Genomic DNA, 25,978 nt, shown 5'->3' with positions numbered 1-25,978 from the left:
GGGCAGTCAGGTCTGGAGTGAACCATGGGCTATATCTGTTCTTAGTTCTACATTTTTTGAAGGGGCATGCTTATTTAAAGTGGTGAGGAAATTACAATTAATGAACAACCAGGCATCTCCTACTGAAGGGATGAGGTCAACATCCTTCCAGGATACCCGGGCCAGGTAAATTAGAAAGGCCTGCTTGCAGAAGTGTTTTGGGGAGCGTTTGACAGTGACGAGGGGTGATCGTTTGACCGTGGACCCATAACGGATGCAGGTAATGAGGCAGTGATCGCTGATATCCTGATTGAAAACAGCAGTGTATTTGGAGGGCAAGTTGGTCAGGATAATATCTATGAGGGAGCCCATATGTTTACGGATTTAGGGTTGTACCCGGTGGGTTCCTTGAAAATGTGTGTGACATTGAGGGCATCTAGCTTGGATTGTAGGACGGCCGGGGTGTTAACCTCACTAGGGTAGAGGGCACTATTTTCACCTCCGGATGAAAAGCGTGCCCAAAGTAAACTTGGTAGATTTGGATAGAAAACACTAAAGTTTCCAAAACTGTTAAAATAATGTCTGAGTATAACAGAACTGATAAGACAGGCGATGTTCTATGTTCTGATGGCTAGCAGCTGATGGAGGTTCTTGCTATAAGGTCTAAAAAAAATAGCAGATCCATATCACATTGGGTGAGGCGGGTTGCCGGAAGGTATATTTAATAAAAAAATGTAAACGACTGAAATATATTGCAAAATATACAAAAAAGATGAAAAATAACACACCATTTACAACAAACACGTCTTAATGCTACGCCATCATGGATTACAAGATGACTCTGTTAAAAAACCACTGGATCTAGCAAACTCTGAAATTATTTTGTATTTGTGTCCATGAAAACTGTTTTCCCAGCGTAACATAAGTAGCCACTAAATGATATAGTTCGAGAGCATTTCAGAATACAAAAAACTGTCAGACAGCCAGGTCCCCTATTTAAGTTGAAGTTCATCATATGACAAGAGTAGGAGGGAAGGAGGGAAACTAGGTGCAACATACTAATAAATCCACACGTTATGACTATAACTACTGTTCCCTGAAGGAGGGAAAATAAGTGCAACATAGTATCAAATCCACGCCTCCCTGGAAGCCCCGCCTTCCACAGGTGATGCGAGTGAGGCTTGGATTTATTCCTTAAATTTAATACCGCTCTTCACCGACCCAGGAAAGGGCAGAAACAAACAGGCGTTGTACCTCGTTTCCCTCCTTCAGGGAGGTGTAATTATAATCAAAGTTACACTCCCTTTCAGTCGGTCAACTTCAGTACAACTTACTATGGGGAAATAAAATAATTCCCCAACCGACCCAAACGGATACTAAATGAAACGGCTCATGGCAGACCACCCAGACCTGACCCTACAAGATGCATCAGTTTTGTCAATTTATTCATTGTCTTTTGTTTGAAACACTCCTGTCAATGTTGAGTAAGGATGCACACCTGATTACCCATATAAAAGTAGGATTAATCTATCTGGCATGCACACAAATGTAGGCCTATAAATGTGCCCATTTGGGGATGTCTGATAGTATTTCTCATTGTCTTAACGCTGCACCACTAATGAGTTGTGGAGCTTCTCAATTTGTTTTATTCACCTCCAAACAGCAAGTTTACAAAGTCTAATCAAAATCAATTGCGAATGACAATAGTTCCTCAAAGTATTTTTGTAAAATATTTCCAGCTCTCGCCCTTTCGATTACCACTCGGCATAAAAGGGAAAAATGTAATGCTCTGATCCAGTGGAAATGTCATAAAATACCTGATTACTTCTTATCCTTTTCAACAAATAGCTTACAGCTGTGTCTGTCCAGAACTCACTGGAGCAGGAAACTGAGGGCCTAGAATATTTTATACAATGTTGCAAGCTTGCTATCCGAGTTTCCTGACCCAGTTGATAGTTGATACAATGTTTCAAGTTTGTTGTAGACAGGCCATTTGCAGCCAATGTGATTTCTAGGATATTTATTTTTATCAGGATATTTTCTACCTGCAGAATGCAATGTTTTATTTGTTGGCTTTATGTAGGCAATTATTTTTACATAGTTGGCAATGGCAATAAAAGTTACTTTTAAATATCTATAATTTTCATTTAGATTTAGATAGAATGTATATTAATCACAGATGATCATTTTGAGATACTATTATAAATTAAATTAAACTGTTCCACGAAAATGTGCATATGAAAATCATAACTGGCACACAGATTAGCAGAAATTTGAGATAAATTGGCAATCCAACTGGAAAAGGTTGCAGACTGCTGGTGTAGTCTATTACTAGTCTATCTATCTGTAGTCTATTAGTCTATTACTGCAAACTTCAGGAGCAAAACGGCAGAATTTACAAAGTCCAGCTGTATCCCTCTGAAAAATGAGGGAGATACAGCACTTTCAATCAGTGGACAGCGGCAATTTTCAGCCATGAGCCCAGCGCGTGATCGGGAGTTCGCATTTCTTGTTTACCTTTTCTATTGATGAAGCTTTTGTCCTGTTGAAATTGATTGAATATTTATGACAAAAACAACCTGAGGATTGATTTGAAACATTGTTTGACATGTTTCTACGAACTTTTATTGTACTTTTTTAAACATTTCGTCTGATGTTGAGAGCGCGCATTGTGACCTTTGATTACTGAACTAAACGCACCAACAAAACTGAGGGACATTATTGAACAAATTGAACATTTATTGTCTAACATGGAGACCTGGGAGTGCCATCAGAGGAAGATCAAAAGTAAGTGACAAATTTAATGCTATTTCTGACTTTTGTGACACCTCTCCATGGTTGGAAAATGGCTGTATGGTTTTCTGTGGCTGGGCGCTGCCCTAACATAATCGCATGGTGTGCTTTCGTCGTAAAGCCTTTTTGAAATCTGACACAGCGGCTAGATTAACAAGATGTTTATATTTAATCCCATGTATAAAACTTGTATTTTTCATCAATGTTTATGGTGAGTATTTCTGTAATTTGATTTGGCTCTCTGAAATTTCACCGGATGCTTGTTTTAAACAATGATTACTGTACATAACGGGCCAATTTCAACTGGGGGTTTTGGACATAGAGGGACATTATCGAACAAAACACAAATTTATTTTGTAACATGAAGTCCTGTGAGTGGCAACTGATGAAGATCAAAGGTTAGTGATTAATTTAATCGCTATTTCTGACTTTTGTGAACCCTCTCCTTGGCTGGAAAATGGCTGTATGGTTTTCTGTGACAAGGCGCTGACGTAACATAATAAGATGGTGTGCTTTCGCCGTAAAGCCTTTTTGAAATCATACACTGTGGTAGGATTTACAAGAAGTTTATCTTTAAAATGGTGTATAATACTTGTATGTTTAAGGAATTGTGAAATTGGGATTTCTGTTGTTTTGAATTTGTCGCCCTGCAATTTCACTTGCTGTTTTCGAGGTTGGACGCTACCGTCCCGCCGGTGCCAGACAGGTTAAAGCATCAGACAAGTTCAGTACGTATATTTGATTTTATAAAAACACATGGGGCAATTGGCAGAAAGAACAGATGACTCTTGGTTGACCAAGATGTATTTTAGTTGGGGACGGAACTAGAACATGATTTTGGGGCTCCCAGGTGGCGCAGAGGACACTGCATCTCAGGGCTTGAGGCGCCACCACAGACACCCTGGATCAAATCCAGGCTGTATCACAACCGACCGTGATTGGGAGTCCCATAGGGCGGCGCACAATTGGCCCAGCGTCGTCCGGGGTAGGCAGTCATTGTAAATAAGAATTTGTTCATAACTGACTTGCCTAGTTAAATAAAGGTTACATTTTTTAAAAAAAAGGTGTTTTATGACGAACCCTTTTTTACACATCCGCCAAGGCACCAACTTTGAGAAGGGTTTAAAGCAAAGGTTTCAAACCAATTCATGAATGTAATTGAATCTAGGTATGTCTTGACTTTAATGTAAGGGCGTGAAAAAATTATATATTATTATATATTATATATTATTATTATACAATGACTTATCAACAGCTCTAATAATTTGCCTCCACAGGAAATCTTCACAGGCAGTTCTAGAATATACTATATATCCTAGAAACCTGGTTAAACTATCATTATGACATCATGGATGAATTCTAGAATATACTATATAGCCTAGAAACCTGGTTAAACTATCATTATGACATCATGGATGGCCAGTCCTTGTATTCATAGTGTAGTGAATTCAGGGGGTAGCCCTGAGCTGAAGTCAAACTTGGGTCCAACGACCATATAATAATATAATTGTTACGCCAAGATGTCTGAACTACTTAACGAGGTCGCTAGGTGTTGGGTTACGGTTTCTACAATAGCGTTCTCTATGAATGTGAGAGTGGTTACACTTCTCCTTCCCCCATCCCTCAGCTGTTTACCAAACCAAGTCTCTGGGCAGCCATTTTGTTGCTGTTTAAAAAAAACACACAACCCAGCAATCTGCAGTTCAAACAATAACATGACAGATTTGTCATTCCACCACTGTTTTGGTAATAAGATGATTATGGGGTTGGAGAAATGTTACATGGTTTCTAAACATTAGAGTAAAAAAAAAGCTTATTTGGGGATCTGATGGGGTACAACAGTTGAACTAAGCTCATGAAGCATGTGTTATATTGTTCAAGAATCATTTGAAAGTCACAATATGGATGTAGCAATTGCAGATTTCCGCTTTAACACCAAACATCAGTTTAACAACTGCAGAGTTTGTGCCTCTGTTTTTAAGACAGTACTTACTAGTGTTAATCAGGGAACGCTTTCTCAAAACCGTCTTATGGCTGAATTCATCCTTGGAACCATTGGATGCCTTAAGATGCGTTTGGGAAACCGGGCCCAGATATCCAGGTTCCTCCTCTCCTTTTACGGTAAAATCCTCCTCTTTCACTCTGAACGCGTCCTCCTCTTCTTTCACAGTAACGACCTCACTCTCTACTTCTTGTTTTACTGTGATATTCTCCTCTTCTTTAGCAGGGGAGTAGCTTAGTGACCGCATGGTCGAGGATGTTAGCTAGCTAATGTTAATTTAACCAGCCCGCTAGCTGACTAATAACAACACCGTACATATGAAATTAAATTGGATAACTAACTAGACGACAGAAGTGGGTTTAAAACACAGTGGCTAATAATACACTAAAACGTCTAAAGAGCTTATTGGTTCGGCTACTTTGTCTAGCAAGCTACCGAGGTGTCTGACTAACTGTTGTTGCAGCTGTTGAAAGAAGCGTTCCGTCCACTAGATTATACGTCACACCAACAGCAAGTTGATATCTAACTGGAAAATGCATCTTCTTTAGGAGTGCTATTTTTACCCTGTTGACTACTGATCATTCATCCACACTGTGTGTCTCATCAATGCAGGTCATTTATGGCAAATGTATAAAGTATATGTTTTATAAACTCATGAACACCAGCCAGTTTATTAGCCCGGTTTGTTAGTTTAGGTGTATTATACTTCTTCGCCAACAGAGGGGGACATTTAGTCATTTTCCAGTTTTATTTTATATATTTTGATACTAAAAATGGGTGACAGTTTATTCTGATGTAGTGAATATGAGACACATGGAAACAATTGATTAATTTAATATAGTAAATTAGGAATTAGTAGGAATTGTTAAATCCACTATATACGATCACAATGACTTTGATAGACATTTCAATTGTTTTTTTGTTAGTATATTATAGGGCAGATTTATGGAGAATTGCTGTGGGAGTGCTATTTATATCCCGTCACTACTGATCATTCATCCATACTGTGTGTGTCCTATCATTGCAGCTTTGGAAATAAATTAACTATCCATTCATTGCTCCTTCCTGTGTTGACTCACTGACTTGAGAGACGGGACGAGGAAGGTCACACTAGCTCGATATCTAGCTCAAGGTTGCAAAAGTTTTTACATTTGGATTTTTGGGGATTTTTATTGAATATTGAATATTATTAACATACAATATACTTGCAGTGAAGCCACTCAACAACTACATCACACCAGTCACCCAACAGACTCCCATTCAGAGCGACACACAGAAGCATCCAGGGTCAATGGCCTGCTCACCGATATACCACCAGGCCAAAAATCGTGAACCCGAACCCTCCAAGATCACCAATAGCTGTCCCTCAACCATTCGAGAACCCTCCCACAGTCCCCCCTCAGGAAGAAAAATAAAAAAATACAATGAATTCCATTCCCCACCCCCAAGAAACCCCCAATGCACCAACAACCAAGAGAATGAATTAAAGAGAAAAAAGGAAAAGACAGAAGAAAACAGCAAACAACAATTTAAAAATAATAAAACAAAATAATCAATTTAAAACAAAGGACATCAATGACAACTAAAATCATAACAGCAATGCCAACTGTATATGTTTGTGTGCATGTCTGGCACTATTACATGTATGTGTGTGTTCTTGTCTGTGTTTAATTGAATGAGAGTGTGTGTATATGCATGTGTTCAAACACCTACATGGCATCAGCCTCAGGCAAACCGGCATTAGTTGTAAAAACGCTGCCACTTAGTGTCATTCAAATGTACTTTTTATTATGTTTATTTTTTATTTTTACTTTTATATTTTGACCATCATTCTATCTCCTATCATCTATCTATCACGAGGTAGTCACCTGGAATGCATTTCAATTTACAGGTGTGCCTTGTTAAATGTTAATTTGCCGAATTTCTTTCTATCTTAATGCATTTGAGCCAATCAGTTGTGTTGTGACAAGGTAGGGGTTGTATACAGAAGATAGCCATATTTGCTGAAAGACCAAGTCTATATTTTGGCAAGAACAGCTCAAAAAGCTACAAAGAAATGACAGTCCATCATTACTTTAACACATGAAGGTCAGTCAATGCGGAAACGTTCAAGAACTTTGAAAGACTCTTCAAGTGCAAGTCGCAAAAACCATCAATCACTATGATGAAGCTGGCTCTCATGAGGATTGCCACAGGAAAGGAAGATCCAGAGTTACCTCTGCTGCAGAAGATAAGTTCATTATAGTTAACTGTGAAGACACCACAACTGTGCCTATGAGATGGTTTGGTATGAATCGGACCGCAGAGTGAAGGAAATGCAGCCAACAAGTGCTCAGCATATGTGGGAACTCCTTCAAGACTGTTGGAAAAGCATTCCATGTGAAGCTGGTTGAGAGAATACAAAGAGTGTGCAAAGCTCTCATCAAGGCAAAGGGTGGCTACTTTGAAGAATTTCAAATATAAAATATATTTTGATTTGTTTAACACATTTTTGGTTACTACATGATTCCATATGAGTTATTTCATATTTGTGTTGTCTTCACTATTATTCTACAATGTCGACAATAGTTAAAATAAAGAAAAAAACATTGAATTTGTAGGTGTGTCCAAACAATTGACAGGTACTGTGTATGCATTGTGGAGGAGAACTGATCCTAGATCTGTACAAAGACATAACATCTACAGCAGGAACAACTGTCTGTGTTAAAAAGGCCCAGCTGGATTGAATTGAGCTATTTAAAATTACATATTTGAATCTTAAAAAATGTGTTCTGTTAGTCAATACAAGATAGGGTATGTCGAGGCTTGGCATATTAGTGGGAGATTTGGGGGAATAGTGATAGATTTTTGGAGGGACCCTTGTCCATACAGCCAATCAGTGAGCAGCTTCCCTTCCCCCACGTCGCAGGCAGTTCTGTTACTCACAACACTTCCCCTGTTTTCCATAACAATGGTGTAGCTTCCCCTGATTTCATCAACAATGGAGTAGCTTCCCCTGCTTTCCTCAACAATGGAGTAGCTTCCCCTGCTTTCATCAACATTGGAGTAGCTTCCCCTGCTTTCATCAACAATGGAGTAGCTTCCCCCGCTTTCATCAACAATGGAGCAGCTTCCCCTGCTTTCATCAACAATGGAGCAGCTGCTCCATAGACCCATGTGATTTGGTTACTTTTCAGTCACATGTGCATACGGGAGAGGGGTGTCTGATATCTGCAGGTCAATGCAACTGAGAAATATGATCCTTGTAATTATTCTATGTGAATATCAGCAGTGGTAATGATTGTGAAATATTTTGTTCATTTCATGAGAGCAACATGATAATTAATGATTTCCGGACACAACTCATGTTATTCTGGTTAAACAGTGAGAGACTAGTTGATTAAGGAGTGGGGATTTTTTTTTACAATTAGGAAATAATATGTTATGTTTTACTCGTACCTCAGCCAGCATTGTGAAAGGTTATGAAATAATATGTCATGTTTTACTCGTACCTCAGGCAGCATTGTGAATGGTTAGGAAATAATATGTCATGTTTTACTCGTACCTCAGGCAGCATTGTGAATGGTTAGGAAATAATATGTCATGTTTTACTCGTACCTCAGCCAGCATTGTGAATGGTTAGGAAATAATATGTCATGTTTTACTCGTACCTCAGCCAGCATTGTGAATGGTTAGGAAATAATATGTCATGTTTTACTCGTACCTCAGCCAGCATTGTGAATGGTTAGGAAATAGTATGTCATGTTTTACTCGTACCTCAGCCGGCATTCGGAATGGTGTCTGAGGTGGTGACATACTAGACCAGGGCAGTAAATCTAATACTTAGTTGTTTTTAGTCATGCATGAAAGGGCTGAGGTGGTTCTGTGGTTATAAGTTACTGACCTTGGAATACATTTCTGGCCATGCTGACAGTGTCTGAATCAAACCTATTGTCCACCTGGTACACTGTCAGGGCCTGAATCAAACCCAATATTAAAAGGGGAAGATTGGTCAACAGGGGGATGATTATTGTTGTTCTACTGCCTGATTGTTATGCAACAACACTGTTTACAAAAGCTTTGTTAAATCAGCACAACAGTTTTCAGATGTGCTAACATAATTGCAAAAAGGTTTTCTAATGATCAATTAACCTTTTAAAATGATCATCTTGGATAAGCTAACACAACGTGCCATTGGAACACAGGAGTGATGGTTGCTGATAATGGGCCTCTGTACGCCTATGGAGATTGTCCATAACAAATCTGCCGTTTCCAGCTACAATAGTCATTTACAACATTAACAATGTCTACACTGTATCTCTGATCAATTTGATGTTATTTTAATGGACAAAAAAACGTGTTTTTCTTTCAAAAACAAGGACATTTCTAAGTGAAACCTTTGAACGGTAGTTTACATCATGATGTATTGTTACACCATGTAGGAGCAGTATAGACCTAGTCTGTTCATTATATACATCTACATGATGTATTGTTACACCATGTAGGAGCAGTATAGACCTAGTCTGTTCATTATATACATCTACAGGATGTATTGTTACACCATGTTGGAGCAGTATAGACCTAGTCTGTTCATTATATACATCTACAGGATGTATTGTTACACCATGTTGGAGCAGTATAGACCTACAGTAGCTAGCTACATATTTAGATTTAGTGTTACATAATGAAACTGCCTTATTTATTTATTTTTATTTTTATTTCACCTTTATTTAACCAGGTAGGCAAGTTGAGAACAAGTTCTCATTTACAATTGCGACCTGGCCAAGATAAAGCAAAGCAGTTCGACAGATACAACGACACAGAGTTACACATGGAGTAAAACAAACATACAGTCAATAATACAGTATAAACAAATCTATATACAATGTGAGCAAATGAGGTGAGAAGGGAGGTAAAGGCAAAAAGGCCATGGTGGCAAAGTAAATACAATATAGCAAGTAAAACACTGGAATGGTAGTTTTGCAATGGAAGAATGTGCAAAGTAGAAACAAAAACAATGGGGTGCAAAGGAGCAAAATAAATAAATAAATTAAATACAGTTGGGAAAGAGGTAGTTGTTTGGGCTAAATTATAGGTGGGCTATGTACAGGTGCAGTAATCTGTAAAATGCTCTGACAGTTGGTGCTTAAAGCTAGTGAGGGAGATAAGTGTTTCCAGTTTCAGAGATTTTTGTAGTTCGTTCCAGTTATTGGCAGCAGAGAACTGGAAGGAGAGGCGGCCAAATAAATAATTGGTTTTGGGGGTGACTAGAGAGATATACCTGCTGGAGCGTGTGCAACAGGTGGGAGATGCTAAGGTGACCAGCGAGCTGAGATAAGGGGGGACTTTACCTAGCAGGGTCTTGTAGATGACATGGAGCCAGTGGGTTTGGCGACGAATATGAAAGCGAGGGCCAGCCAACGAGAGCGTACAGGTCGCAATGGTGGGTAGTATATGGGGCTTTGGTGACAAAACGGATTGCACTGTGATAGACTGCATCCAATTTGTTGAGTAGGGTATTGGAGGCTATTTTGTAAATGACATCGCCAAAGTCGAGGATTGGTAGGTAGTTAAATGTGCTATAGTAAACATGTTTTATTTGCACTAATTAAACAACACATTCCTGTCTTTGTATGTCTCAATATAATGGTATTATTTAATGAAATCCATTAAAAATATTCTTTATCTGAAAATAAAATATGATCCTCAACTGCGTTTCCCCTCCAGTCAGCAAACGGCGACATGCGTCTTTCAGGCGACGCTGCTAGCGTGACGTATAATCTAGTTCACGGTTCTTCAGAAACAGCTCGTCAACCACCTCGGTAGAAAAAGAGAAATACGTTTCAGTGAAAGAAGAGGAAGACTCGTTCAGAGTGAAAGAAGAGGAGGGGAGATTACTGTCACATTGGATGAAGAAGAGGAGGTTGGAGATCTGTTCAATACCAGTAAGTACCGTCTCTGCAGTCGTTGAACCAATATGCAGTAAAGGGGTTTTACACTTTAATGTTGTTCTGTAGGAATGGCTGAAGCTACACTGTAACATGTAGAACATCAAAAGTGGACCATCAACAAAACGTGAACAATTGATCAAATGCATCTAATGACAATGCCTGAAATACTGTAGTCCTCAATATCTCCTATTAGATTAGCCCAATATGTAGTCTTAAAGGGGCAATCAGCAGTTGTTACATCCATTTTGGGACTTATACATGAATGATATGTACTCATTGTTTCTTGAAGAAATCACTTATAAATGCCTCATGAGCTTAGTTCAACTGTCATACCCCATCAGAACCCAAAATATAAGCTTTTTTTACTCCAATGTTTATCAGTAAATGTAAACAAACATTGTATATCCTCAACATGATGAATTGATTTAATTGAGTCTCAAGCATTTCTAAAACATTTAAATGTAATTCTTTAATTTCAGAATAAGTAATGTAACAAAATGTGTAAAAAAGGGAAGCGGTCTGAACTTAATGAATGCACTAGGGCCCCAACTAAAACAAATCTTGGGTCAACCAAGAATCATCTTTTCTTTCTACCAACCGATTGGTAGAAATATTATAACGTGTATTTTTCCATAAATAGACACACCCCATGTGTTTTAATGAAATCAACTATATGTACTGAACTGGTCTGATGCTTTAAGCACGCTGTTTGATTAAATAATTAAGACACACAAATAACTCGGGGAGCTGGGTGGCTATAGTGGCTAATGCCCTTGTCCCGACGCTAGCACCAGTTAGCCTCGAGCCAGGCGCCCGGCTAGCGTTGTAACGACTACCAAATGGCTTCCCTGGTTCATATTTTGCTGTTCACTGGACCCTATGATCACTTGGCTACATAGCTGATGCCTGCTGGACTGTTCATTAATCACGGTACTCCATTTAGTTTATTTTGTTTATCTGTTGGCCCCAGCCTCGAACTCAGGCCCTGTGTGTAGTTAACTGACCCTCTGCCCATTCATTGCCATTTTACCTGTTGTTGTTGTCTTACCCGTTGTTGTCTTAACTAGCTCTCCCAATCAACACCTGTGATTGCTTTATGCCTCGCTTTATGTCTCTCTAATGTCAATATGCCTTGTATACTGTTTAGGGTAGTTATCATTGTTTTATTTTACTGCGGAGCCCCTAGTCCCACTCATCATGCCTCAGAGAACTCTTTTGTCCCACAGGTGACCTCACCTAGCATAACTGGTGCCTCCAGAGATGCAACCTCTCTTATCATCACTCAATGACTAGGTTTACCTCCACTGTACCCGCACCCTCCCATACCCGTCTGTACATTATGCCTTGAATCTATCCTACCACGCCCAGAAATCTGCTCCTTTTATTCTCTGTTCCCAACGCACTAGACTACCAGTTCTGATAGCCTTTAGCCGTACCCTCATCCTAGTCCTCTGTTCCTCTGGTGATGTAGAGATTAACCCAGGCCCTGCGTGTCCCCAGGCGCTCTCCTTTGTTGACTTCTGTAACCGTAAAAGCCTTGGTTTCATGCATGTTAACATCAGAAGCCTCCTCCCTAAGTTTGTTTTACTCACTGCTTTAGCACACTCCACCAACCTTGATGTCCTTGCCGTGTCTGAATCCTGGCTTTGGAAGGCCACAAAAAATTCTGAAATTTCCATCCCCAACTACATTTTCCCTCAAGGTAGAACTGCCAAAGGGGGAGGAGTTGCTATCTACTGCAGAGATGGACTAAAAAGTTATGTAATACTTTCCAGGTCTAAGCCCAAACAGTTCGAGCTTCTAATTTAAAAAAATTATCTCCAGAAATAAGTCTTGCACTGTTGCCGCCTGTTACAGATCCCCCTCAGCTCGCAGCTGTGCCCTGGACACCATATGTGAATGGATTGCCCCCCCCATCTATCGTCAGAGTTCGTTCTGTTAGGTTACCTAAACTGGGATGCCTGGTTGTTCTTTAAAAGTAATTTCCTCACCACCTTAAATAAACATGCCCCTTTCAAAACATGTACAACTAAGAACAGATATAGCCCTTGGTTCACTCCAGACCTGACTGCCCTCGACCAGCACAAAAACATCCTGTGGCGTACTGCACTAGCATCGAATAGTCCCCGTGATATGCAACTTTTCAGAGAAGTCAGGAACCAATACACACAGTCAGTTAGGAAAGCAAAAGCTAGCTTTTTCAAACAGAAATTTGCGTCCTGTAGCTCTAACTCCAAAAGTTCTGGGACACTGTAAAGTCCATGGAGAATAAGAGCACCTCATCCCAGCTGCCCACTGCACTGAGGCTAGGAAACACTGTCACCACCGATAAATCCATGATAATTGAGAATTTCAATAAGCAATTCTATACGGCTGGCCATGCTTTCCTCCTGGCTACCCCAACCCCGGCCACAGCTCCCCACCCCCCGCAGTTACTTGCCCAAGCCCCCCCAGCTTCTCCTTCACCCAAATCCAGATAGCTGATGTTCTGAAAGAGTTGCAAAACCTAGACCCGTACAAATCAGCTGGGCTAGACAATCTGGACCCTCTCTTTCTCAGAATATCCGCCGCCAATGTGGCAATCTCTATTGCTAGTCTGTTCAACCTCTCTTTCGTATCGTCCGAGGTTCCTAAAGATTGGAACACTTCCGCGGTCATCTCTCTCTTCAAAGGGGGTGACACTCTAGACCCAAACTGTTACAGACCAATATCGATCCTGCCCTACCTTTCTAAAGTCTTCGAAAGCCAAGTTAACAAACAGATCACTGACCATTTTGAATCCCACCGTACCTTCTCCACTGTGCAATCCGGTTTCCGAGCTGGTCACGAGTGCACCTCAGCCAATCTCAAGGTACTAAACGATATCATAACCGCTGTTGTGTCTTGCTAGACTGTAAACTCTCCTTCCAGAGTAATATTAAGCATTTCCAATCCAAAATTAAATCTAGAATTGGCTTCCTATTTTGCAACAAAGCCTCCTTCACTCACGCTGCCGAACATATCCTCGCAAAACTGACTATCCTACCGATCCTTGACATCAGTGATGTCATTTTCAAAATAGCCTCCAACACTCTACACAGCAAACTGGATGCAGTCTATCACAGTGCCTTCCTTTTTGTCACCAAAGCTTCATGTACCACTGCTCTCGTTGGCTGGCCCTCGCTACATATTCGTCTCCAAACCCGCTGGCTCCAGGTCATCTATAAGTCTTTGCTAGGCCGCCTTAACTCAGCTCACTGGTCACCATAACAACACCCACCCATAGCACGTGCTCCAGGAAATATATCTCACTGGTCATCCCCAAAGCCAACACCTACTTTGGCTGCCTTTCCTTCCAGTTCTCTGCTGCCAATGACTGGAACGAATTGCAAAAATCACTGAAGCTGGAGACTCTCCCTCACTAACTTTAAGCATCAGCTATCTGAGCAGCTTGCCGATCTCTGCAGCTGTACACAGCCCATCTGTTAATAGCCCATCCAACTATGTACTTCATCCCCATGTTTTTATTGACTTTTTTTGCTCTTTTGCACACCAGTATTTCTACTTGCACGTCATCATCTGCACATCCATCACTCCAGTGTTTATTTGTAATTACGTTGCGACTATGGCCTATTTATTGCCTTACCTTCTTACTCCATTTGCACACACTTTCTATTGTGTTATTGACTGTACGTTTGTTTATCCCAAGTGTATGTAACTCTGTTGTTTTTTTGTCGCACTGCTTTGCTTTATCTTGGCCAGGTCGGAGTTGTAAATGAGAACTTGTTCTCGACTGGCCTACCTGGTTAAATAAAGGTGAAATACAAAGAAATCTAAACTTTATTAGCAACACCCAAATTTATACTGTCTTTAACGCGGTTCTTCAATAATTACACATAATTCTTAATACTGTAGCAAACATTATATTAAGCAGGACATTCAAACGAGCCTTACAATTATAATCCAAAGTAGTGTGAAATGTACTCATAAGCAACCTGGAAATGGAGGTTACTCCCCTGCGTTTTCCCCCATTCACATTCAGAATACATTGTGAAAAACTATAATCTTTGCTCACCATTTTTGCTCCAGGCAGATATACTACATCCATAACTATCAGTTTCCTCATTAGCAGGGAGGTGTTTCTGCAATCAACTTGTGTGCTAATCGCCCTCGTCCTGGAATTTTATTAACCACAGAAAGGGGCCTATATTGGAGACCAAAAGTCATCTGGCACACTGCTTAGGATTTCAACAACATGAATAACTTATTTCTAGTCTACAATCATCAATGTTACTACTAATGTGAAAACAAGACAAAATATGACTATTGTTGCTCATTTTAAGACAATTGTCAAATAATTTTAACATTCATTACAGACATCAATTGTTGTACAACATCATGACTACGCTGTTGGTATCACCTTTTACAGTGGATTACCGCTGTTGTGGGCCTTTAACCATCTGTCTGACTTTGTTGTTCACACAGGAGAGAGACGGGACTACCGTGGGTCCTCTGGGGAGCCTCAACAACATCATGATGCTGACGAGGCAGAGCAGAGTCTCTCTACATCAGAACACCTCAATAAACACTTGCAGAGACTCACACGGAGGAGAATTCACTGCTGCTCTGACTGTGGGAAGAGATTCACCTCCTCATCAGGCATTAAAATGCATCAGAGAACACACACACAGGAGAGAGGTCTTATAGCTGTGATCAATGTGGGAAGAGTTTTAGACAATCTGGAAGTCTGACAGTGCACCAGAGAACACACACAGGAGAGAAATCTTATAGCTGTGATCAATGTGGGAAGAGTTTTACTACATCTGGCTATCTGACTGTACACAAGAGAACACACACAGTAGAGAAACCTCTTAGCTTTGACCAGAGATAATCTGATAAAAGATCTCTGATCAAATATCAGAAAATACATACATGGAGTTGTTTCATGATATCAATGAATTAATGTCACAATGTAGAATGTTTTAACATTGCAGTAGGAGTATCTTAATGTCACAATGTAGAACCCAAAATGCCATTTCAGCAGGAGAGTGAAATCCTGCTGGCCTTTGATGGGGAGAACATCCACGCCCTCGAGGACGTCCCCATGGGACTTGGGGCTCTGCTAGGGCTGTATTTCTTTTATTTTCCCTTACATTTCTCAAAAATGTCAGAAAAACACTTATGTTCTTAAGGTTAAGGTACTGTGTTTTGGGTGAAGTTACCAGGGCCGGTCACAAAGATGGCAAACTTCCTAACATAACTCAGTGAATATGATATACACACTAAAGCTGAAAAATCTGCATTTAGCATCAAGTCTACAATATTGTTAGTTTACCTAGGATTCATTTTTAATTTGTTGTTTTTATTGTACATCATTATTTAAAAAATGTTTAAATGTCATTAAAAGCACTATACAAAGTAAATGTATTATTTATTATGGTCTGACATGTCTGCAGAAATGTTGCAATTTTGTAATGTGTTTTTGTAATTGCTTTGTAAATATTAATTCACATTTGTAGTGCCACTAAATAAAACATTATTTAAGTCAATATTGTTATAAGGGAGGGAGGTTCTTCGAGGAACCATTATAAGGGGTTCTTCAAAGAACTTCTAGGGGTTCCCACAAAAGGTTCTTCAAATAACTTTTAGGGGTTCCCCCACAGCTTCAATTTGAAGAACCTCTAAAGGATACTCCAGGAACCTTTACTTTTTAGAGTGCATAGTGATGAAAGTCACCTTGTCCGTGAGACATTTACATAGTTATACACAGCCCAATTTGCGATGACTATTTTGGGGCGAAATGGCAACCACAACAGACAGACCTGATATCGCCCATAATTCGACGTCACGCGCTGAGTGGAAATGACCTATTTAGCTACACTTTGTAGTACATTTTTACACGATAATAAATGTTTCTGATGCCACATCGCCCATTTTTAAAGGGAGTCATTGGTTTTTAGGGGCAGTCAAAGCTATTTGTCAAAGTATTTCTCAACTGCGATACCAACTCCAGTCAGCAGATGGCGATGTGCATTTTTCATGTGATTCTGCCACTGAAACGTATAATCTAGTGGACAAAACGATTCTTCAACATCAACAGTCAGCCACCTTGCTTCACTCAAACTTTATGGAAGAATGTTTATTCAATAAATCTAGTAAACACCTCTCATACAAGGAAGACCCCCCCAGGCCTTAAGGTCAGTTGTATTTCAAATATAGTACCCGGACGGAGAAAACCCGGACACTCCCATCAGTTTCTGAGACAATTGCCCAGACTTTGTAGACTGTTTAATAATGCTTAAACTTCGTCTTTATCAAATTATCCATTAAAGATACCAACTCAAAGCCTTTGTCTATATATGGGTTGTTTAAATTGTATCTAATTATATTCCCAGTATTACTTTATCAAATCTCTAGTGTCGTGTCTTTGGCTATGCCGGATTAAGTGATATGACCTGCTATTCTATAAAATAATTTCTCCGTAATTACTATTACCTGATTGAGCTAATCATGTAAATGTAATTAACTAGAGAGTCGGGCACCACAAAATAATATTTATAGAGCTGTTATCTTCCAAATAAACTCTTAAAGACCTAGTAATATTTTACATCCATAGCAGTCCATATCAATCGTCACCTCAATTCAGTCTCATAATCTGAAAGTTGTAAATTCTTGGTTATCTGCAAGAACCCTGGCTAACAAGTTGAATCAGCAATACAACATTGGGTTTAATTATTTATTTACTAAATACCTAACTATTCACACAGAATTCACATACACACAATTAATCATTACTTGATTACAAGTTACGTCATAAAGGAACACGTCCCTAGTTGACGGAACAGATATGACAGCTGGTTACACAAAGAAAAGGGGATTGGGTTTGAGTGAAAGAGCGGGAAGACTGAGGAACAAAAGGAAAAGTGATGTCTCTATCGGGCCGTAGGCAGCTACTCTATCGTAAATACAGTATCTTATGCATTCTAAATTACCGCCCATTTGGAAAAGGAAAATGCAATAAATATTTACTCTGAGCTGCGCTTTGATGGGTTGGTTGTAGATGGATGGCCGTGATGCCCAACAGAGTCCTTTGTCCTTTGAAGAGTGTCTCTGGTGGTGAACGGGAAATGTTGTAGTGTCGTCGTTGGGTGGTAGACGGGATACCCTGTCTGTCCTTTCCTAGCCCACGTTTTTAGCTGCTGTAACTCAACGGCTAGCAGGTATCACTTCTGTAGTGAATAAGAGCTAAAAGTTCATACCATTCGCAACCAAAGCTCACGCTGAGGTTGGCTTCATTCTGTAGTTATCTGAACCATTCTGACATCGGATCGTCATGCTAATGTACCGGGAACAGGAAGTTCTGTTGTCGTCAAGGCTTTATATAGGAAGGGAGAAGAGGGCGTGTTTGAAAAGTTTTATAGCCCATTTTCCTTCACAGAGGCGGGCCACTGAGTGAGCAGCCCTAACTTATGAAAACCCACATCTCACATTTTAGAAGCTAAAATCACATTTCATCCCGTCACAAATAATGTCATATTCAAACATTTAAATTGAACAACAATTCCATGTGAATCCGATAACTCTAATGTGTAGACTTTCCACTGTATAGTTTGTCATCTTATCATTGATGAGAATGTCTCAGATGACAACCGAACTGACATCATATTCATTAGGTATCATTGCATATGTTCAATTGTTCGGATTACCAGAATATAGTTCATTTCCCCCCACATTCTGACATTCCCAGAATCTCTATGTTAACCAAGGGTATTTTAAATGTAACCTCAGTAGGTTAGAGAGAGGAAAATGGGGGGAAGAGGTATTTATGACTGTCATAAACCTAACCCCCAGGCCAATGTCATGACACTAGTAATCATTATACACACATACAATTCATCATATTTTCATATAAAGCGTAAGAAAATCTCAGCTACTCACGACAACCATTCCATTAGCTTTTTCAAGGACTCTCCGCAGCTACAAAGCAGCTCTCCAAACATACTCCCAGCAGAACAAAAATAAACTTTTGTTTCCCGGAAAATGACCATGGGATCCCCAACAGTTCTCTAACTTCCCAGAGACCACGGCAAAATCAAGCCTCCCAGGAACTATAGATCTTCCGCTGCTTTCTAAAATATCATCCCGCTTATTATCCAAATTTCAATTATCTGATTAAGCATATTTCTATATGTTACTATCCAAACGTCAGATTAAGACTAATTTCCACAGTCACACAATGCTATTTTCAAACATACCTAATCAATTAGTTGTTTTTCAACAATATTTTAACCTGCAGGAATATTTTCACAGGATAATGTAACTCATACATTTACATCTTTCAATACAATTACAGGTGCACCTTACTATCTTATACTATATCATAAATGGTCTTAACTAGTAAACACAGATTCTAGTTTTCATCCAGCTCACACAGGAATACACACTCAGAGCCTACAAGGCTTTTCTAAAAACTCCACTTTACGTGTTTCGCTCACCTCTTTCTTTTTATAAAATGACATTTGAGGATCGTGACTACAGCCTCAAGCCCATTACCATAACGCAACGTTAACTATTCATGAAAATCGCAAATTAAATGAAATCAATATGCTAGCTCTCAAGCTTAGCCTTTTGTTAACAACACTGTCATCTCAGATTTTCAAAATATGCTTCTCAACCATAGCAAAACAAGCATTTGTGTAACAGTATTGATAGCTAGCGTAGCATTTAGCGTAGCATTTAGCGTTAGCATTCAGCAGGCAACATTTTCACAAAAAACAGAAAAGCATTCAAATAAAATCATTTACCTTTGAAGAACTTCGGATGTTTTCAATGAGGAGACTCTCAGTTAGTTAGCAAATGTTCAGTTTTTCCTCAAAGATGATTTGTTTAGGACAAATCGCTCCGTTTTCTGCGTCACGTTTAGCTACGAAAAAAACCTGTATCCAGGATTGTGTAAATCTATCCGCAAGCTCATTAGCATAACGCAACATTAACTATTCATGAAAATCGCAAATGAAATGAAATAAATCTATTTGCTCTCAAGCTTAGCCTTTTGTTAACAACACTGTCATCTCAGATTTTCAAAAATATGCTTCTCAACCATAGCAAAACAAGCATTTGTGTAACAGTATTGATAGCCTAGCATAGGATTATGCCTGACATTCAGCATGCAACATTTTCACAAAAACCAGAAAAGCATTCAAATAAAATCACAGCCATATAAGGAGACATTGGAACACAGCGCCTTCAGAATCTGGGGCATTTCCTGTATGAAACTTCATCTTGGTTTCACCTGTAGCATTAGTTCTGGGGCACTGACAGATAATATCTTTGCAGTTTTGGAAACGTCAGAGTTTTTTCTTTCCAAAGCTGTCAATTACATGCATAGTCGAGCATCTTTTCGTGACAAAATATCTTGTTTAAAACGGGAACGTTTTTTATCCAAAAATAAAAGAGCACCCCCTATCTCGAAGAAGTTAATTAATCCCACATCCCCGGGACCCTGAGACCACAGATATTCAGGTATTCCTTTTAAATCTTCTTCCTGTTCTTCTGTCAACAGGTATTCTGCTTCTCAGAAACCACCCCCACTCTCACTAATGTGCACTGCGGGGGCACAGTTTGCTCTCCAGTTCAGTTTACGTCTGTATCTATCAGTGGATAGGCTATGTTGCAACCCTCCCTCCCCCGTTACCCAATCTGTCCGTTTTTTTCCCTTTGACACCCAATATCCCATATCCTTCCACTGCCCAGTGGGTTCTTTAGCTAGGGCCACATGGGGGCTCCATTTTTCTCTGTACAGGGCCTTGATATGAGTAGGCAGTTCCACCTCCACCGCTGCATGAGTTGAATCATAGTAAAACCATTTCAGACCTATGGTTCGCTCAGTGGTTCTCAGAAGTGCCCTCTCATATACCAGGTCGGGGCCGGGGTGTCTGTTATACCACAGTGTACAGTGCAAGTCATCTGGAGACATTTTAGTGGGTCCTGATATTACATCATCTGTTAGTTCCATCAATGCTTTGGGTATGTCTGTTAAACCTCCCCTCAATAGATCTAGACTATACCAATAATGCGGATCTCCTTCCCCACAGATTACCATGTTATTTTTAACAACCTGGGCTTTCATACCTTTGTCTGTGGGTGTTATGGCAATATTCAAGAGTTTCATGACGGCTCTCCCCAATAGATTCACAGGACACAACTTCGATATGAGTACTGGGACCGTCTCCTCCCCCTCAGTCATTTCATGTCTGAGAGTTATGGGAGTCGAGAGTCTCTCTACACAGTGATGGCCAGACGCAGAACAAACAATTATCTTATCCCCTGAGGGATGAATCCCTAGTGGTGCATCCTCACTGCATATGGCTGTCCTGCATGCCCCCGTATCACACAGAAATTTAATTATCTTTCCCATAACTGCAAGTGTCAAGAAAGGTTTCTCTTCCTGAGCAAGTGCAAGGTCTACTGTTGCCAATTCAAATACCTCAGTCTCTGCGTCAATCTTATCTAAATTGTTAAGGTCTGAAATGCCATTTACTACAGTCGCTGCCCTTTTCGTTGTACCAGTCCACTACTTCTTTCCTGACTATTTTAGCAGTATCAGTCTCTAGTCAGGATTTGTTCTCGTCGCTATCTGAGTCAGATTTTGGGCGTCTCTCTCCCTTTTCCTTTTTGCCCCCCTGTCCCTGTGGTTTTTGTTTACAATAGAGGCTCTGATGTCCTTTTTTCTATTACAATATCCACATGGAGCCTCGCATTCCCTGGCGAAATGTCCGTTTTGATTACAATTATAAAATTTGAGCTCCCCTTTTCCCCCTTTACCTGACGTTCCCTTTCTATCTGCCCCCGTCCTGCTCTCTCTGTTCTTACCTCCCGTTGCTTTATCTTCTAGTACTGCCATTAAAAACTCATCTTTCCTATTCTATTTTTTCCTTTTTTCTGTCTGTCCGTGCTGTTCGTGGTGGACCGCATATCTTTTTACCTCTGCGAGAGTTGCCAACCCCCACCCCACTAAGTTATTTTTCACCTCCTTACTGATTTCAACGCGCATTCCAGTTAATAAGGCTATTTTTAGTTGCTGATGATAAGGAGTATTTTGATCCCCCCCGGGGGCTGGTTCTGGCGTACCAGTGTTGGCATTAAATACATCTTTTAAACGTTCTAGGTACTGACTGACTGTCTCATTTTCTCCCTGTCTACATTCAGTTAAGTCGGCGTGTCGATGGTAATGTTCAGTTAGGTTAGCGCAGAGTTCTGTCATTTTTGCTCTGAATGGCTCCCCAAGTCCCGTGCTCCACTGTATAATGTCCCCATTATTCCCCGTTGGCACCCAGGCTCCGCGCACAGCAAACCAATCCTTTCCCACTATGGTTCTAACTGCTCTTTCCACCTCCCCTGTGTTTAGCCTGAAACTGGACGCCAGTCCGTTTAGATCTCTCTCAAAACCTGCCATTCCTGTTTTAGGGTGTGGGATTCCTTCTACTGCCTTTTCTACGTCCCTCTGTGTCCAGGGTCGATAGACCCGAACAGTGGGTTCGGTGCCGTCCATCCCAGCTTGGGGGTTGGGTAGCTCTATCAGGGGAAACTGCTCTTCTCTCTCTGCACTGTCTTCTTCCCTGCTATAATACTGGAAATCTCTCCCTATGCCTTGGTCTATTTTTTTCTCCTATATCGGAGGTTTTTCTGAGTAGTCCTGATCGGTTCTGATTCGGTGAAGGTGTCTGATATTTTTCCCTCCCCGACCTATTTTCCTCCTTCTCTGTCTGAGTCTCTACCAATGCTCTTTCCATCTGCACCTTCCTCAATACTGCCCTAATCAGCTCCTGCTCTCTCTCTGTGCCTTTCTGCCCCTCCGGACTCACACCATCCGCTCCAAGATCATAAACTGGGGGAGGCTCAGCATGGAGCGGCAATTGCACTCTCCTCTGAGCCATCACCACCTCATCGTCGGGATTATCTCTGTAAGCCTGGTCCACTAGAGAAGGATATAGGTTTTGATCCCCACCCCCACCCAATTGGCCACTTTTTCCCGCTGTGGGAGCGGAGGGCAGAGTATCTTGGTTCTTTACGTCTTTCTTTTTTCTATCCCCTTCCACTCTTTTCCTGGCTTCCGAAAGCCAGACCCTGGCTGTGTACAACCCTTATTTATTCTGCTTCTGCATGTCCTTGCCACATTCCTTATGTATCTGTTTTATAAGAAATTCTAACTTGTCCACATTTAGATGCCCATCAAAACCATATTTCTTTCTCCATTTTAGACCGAAATCAATGTTTCTCTTGTCTCTCTGTTCCATATAACGCTCGTCTCCCGTTAGTTCCGGCACTTCTTTTGAGGAATTTCCACCCATCCTTAATCCTTACCGTTACTAGTAGTTATGGTATTTAATCACTTATCTATGCCTTACTATATTTAATTTTACATTCTATGTGCGTGTATTTCTATGAATTTGCAATTTACGGTTACTTAGTTACTTTTAGTTGCTTTTCTGTCTGACTATGTGTGTGTCTCTTTAAAGATAATCAGTATGTATTTCTCCTTCCTGGAAACCTCGTCTATAGATGACTTTTGATCGGACATTACATTTCACCCGTAGGATATTCTCCTTGGGACTTTCAACGTTAATATCTCATATCTCACTACTCTAGACTAAGTTAACCTTTCCTTAGATATTAATTTCTTTCAGCATTGTACAGGTTCAATTATTCTGTTCGCCTAGAATTACCCTGCCTTCTCACCAAGCCTAATTTATCCCCACCTGTTTTATATATATCTATCTGCTACTTCTTGATAGTCAGACTACTTCCCATATACAGATAGACTACTCAGGTTCAAACTTTATTTAGGTATGTTTTTTGAATTAATGGCTATCCTATTTGTACGGAACAAGCGTCCTAATTCTCCAATGCGTACTATATCTCTCCTTAATAACCTTCCGGCTTGCAAAACCAGGATTTATTAAGCTCTAGTTTATTTATGGTAGTGCACCTTACCACAGGTCAATTTCAGCCCTGTTTCCTTCCTATCGATTTTGGTTAAAACACAAGGTAGAAACCCGTTGTATTTGTTCAGAATATTCAAGCACCTATCATTGATTAAATCCAAACTCCTTTATAACATTTAATCAAAAAATATCCCAAATAATCCCTCCCAAATTCGAGAATAAAGGCTACTGACCTGCTGCCGACTGGGAAAAGCACTGTTCGTTTGATCTAGTCACCGTCCCTGTGGTCTGGGTTGTTTACCGGCCTGTTTCTTTCCTCAATTCAGAGGCCAGGTCTTTGATAACGGGACCAGACCCGTTCGTGCACGATTTATTGGCGTACGACCTCCAGACGGCAGGGACGGATATTTAGATCCCGGTTCGAAGGACCAATTTGTTAAAGGAATTAAATTGCTCTATGTTTTAATACCCAATTAAAATTAAACACTCTGTCAATTCATAAGGATTTGTAAGAACCTTATTCTATAATAATAGACAGAGCCCAGTCTTAAAGTCAAACAGCAAAGTTTATTCACGAGAGTACTGAATACGATACAGTTTACCACAGGTTATAAACTGAAAATGACCTCATTAGTTTCAACACCAACCCGTGCCATCTCCGTTTCCAGTACAAAGGCTGCATCTCAAGCCTTCCCACATCCGTCTCCCTAACAATTTAATATAATTTACGAGTCAAGGTTTTCTCGTGTAGATAAGCATTCTAGCCAGTCTGAAGATATCGTTCATTCATTTGTACCAAGGAACAGACAGTCATTGTTCTAACTCTTGACCACATTCACACACATTATATTCAGTACTGGGATCAAGAAAGAAAATTCATACATATACAGTAACATAATAGTATTCTGATTAGTACATATACAGTAACATAATAGTATTCTGATTAGTACAATGTATTGAAATGTATACATAATTAGTCATTATAGATAAAAATTCCCTTAACAATATTCCCCTTTGCTTACATGATGAACCCCTGTACCTGTACACAACCAATCTGTAAATAGCAGCCGACTACCTCATCCCCATGTTATTACTTACCCTCTTGCTCTTTTGCACCCCAGTATCTCTACTTGCACGTCATCATCTGCACATCTATCACTCTAGTATTAATGCTAAATTGTAATTATTTTCGCCCCTAGGGCCTATTTATTGTATTGCCTTACCTCCCTACTCTTCTACATTTGCACACACTACATAGATTTTTCAATTTTTCTTTTGTGTTATTTACTGTACGTTTGTTTATGTGTAACTCTATGTTGTTGTTTGTGTCGCACTGAGAACTAAATGAGAACTTGTTCTCAACTGGCCTACCTGGTTAAATAATAAATAAAAAATAAATAAAAAGGGGACATAAATATTTACCATCTAAACGATTTTTTACCTCTCACCTCTCTGGCTGTAGAAGTGTTCTTCCTAACCAGTCCCTCAACAGCTCTCTGACTGAGCTCCACCCTCACTGGGTCTTCAGAGGAGAGGAGGAGGGATAGAAGGAGGGATAGAAGGATGAATGGATCAGTCAGTCAATAAAGTGTTGAGCTGCTGTCTGACAAAATCACTATTTTAGTAGTTCATTAAAGTAAATAAGGCTTTATGACTGCTGAATACCAACTTTCAATCACATAGATCATGTATTTTCAAGTAGAGATACATCCTTGGGACGTCCCTAGCCCATTGAATTAGACTTTTAAAAGGGTTAAGGTTAGGGTTTAGGGTAGGGATGTCCCAAGGATCCCAGATAGCATTGACCATTGTGCATTATTCTGTCTCTTTTACATAGCAGGTGTAAAAGAAACAGAGACAAGACAAGTAGGTGCGCAGGTCATTATGATCGTTTTAGTTTAAAAATAGCATCTAATTGTGCCAATCTGTATGTGGGTTGTTTGAGAAGAATGTGATTGTCAGTCCTAGCAAACCATTCTAGCACCTCATCAGGCTCTGAAAAAGTCTTCATTGATGACGTGTTCCTTCTATTCCAGGGGACAGCAGAGGAACTTCATCAATTCCACTCCTTCATCAAGACATGCAGTGAACATCTGAAATTCACCCTCGCCTTTGATGCGCATGAAACAAGTTATCTGGACATTTTGATTAAGAGGGAGGGGAGTGGCTTTAGCACAGACCTATACAGGAAGCCGATGGACAGGAATTCCCTGTTTGTCTGAGATACATTGGTATCGAACATGTTAAGACTCCTAGGGGAGTGGTGTCACGTGATGCAGCGAAGCTAAGAAATAGCTCCCGATAAATCTTTAACAAACTTGTACTAAAACTCGATAACTTCACCCATACTG

At 40.1% G+C, this 25,978-nt stretch overlaps 1 long non-coding RNA gene and 1 pseudogene across 1 annotated transcript; both read left to right on the top strand.

Annotated features, from left to right (window-relative positions):
- The window catches only part of LOC115128101 (gastrula zinc finger protein XlCGF49.1-like), a 62,343-nt pseudogene that overhangs the window by 22,332 nt on the left and 14,033 nt on the right, over nucleotides 1–25,978 (top strand).
- Nucleotides 10,584–16,106, top strand: LOC135563536 (uncharacterized). Its single transcript, XR_010460355.1, has 2 exons — nucleotides 10,584–10,698; nucleotides 15,169–16,106. It is a non-coding gene; the product is annotated as an uncharacterized LOC135563536 (long non-coding RNA).

The sequence above is a fragment of the Oncorhynchus nerka genome, linkage group LG21, assembly GCF_034236695.1.
Source record: "Oncorhynchus nerka isolate Pitt River linkage group LG21, Oner_Uvic_2.0, whole genome shotgun sequence".
Lineage (NCBI taxonomy): Eukaryota > Metazoa > Chordata > Actinopteri > Salmoniformes > Salmonidae > Oncorhynchus > Oncorhynchus nerka.
This window is presented reverse-complemented; position numbering and strand designations above follow the sequence as displayed.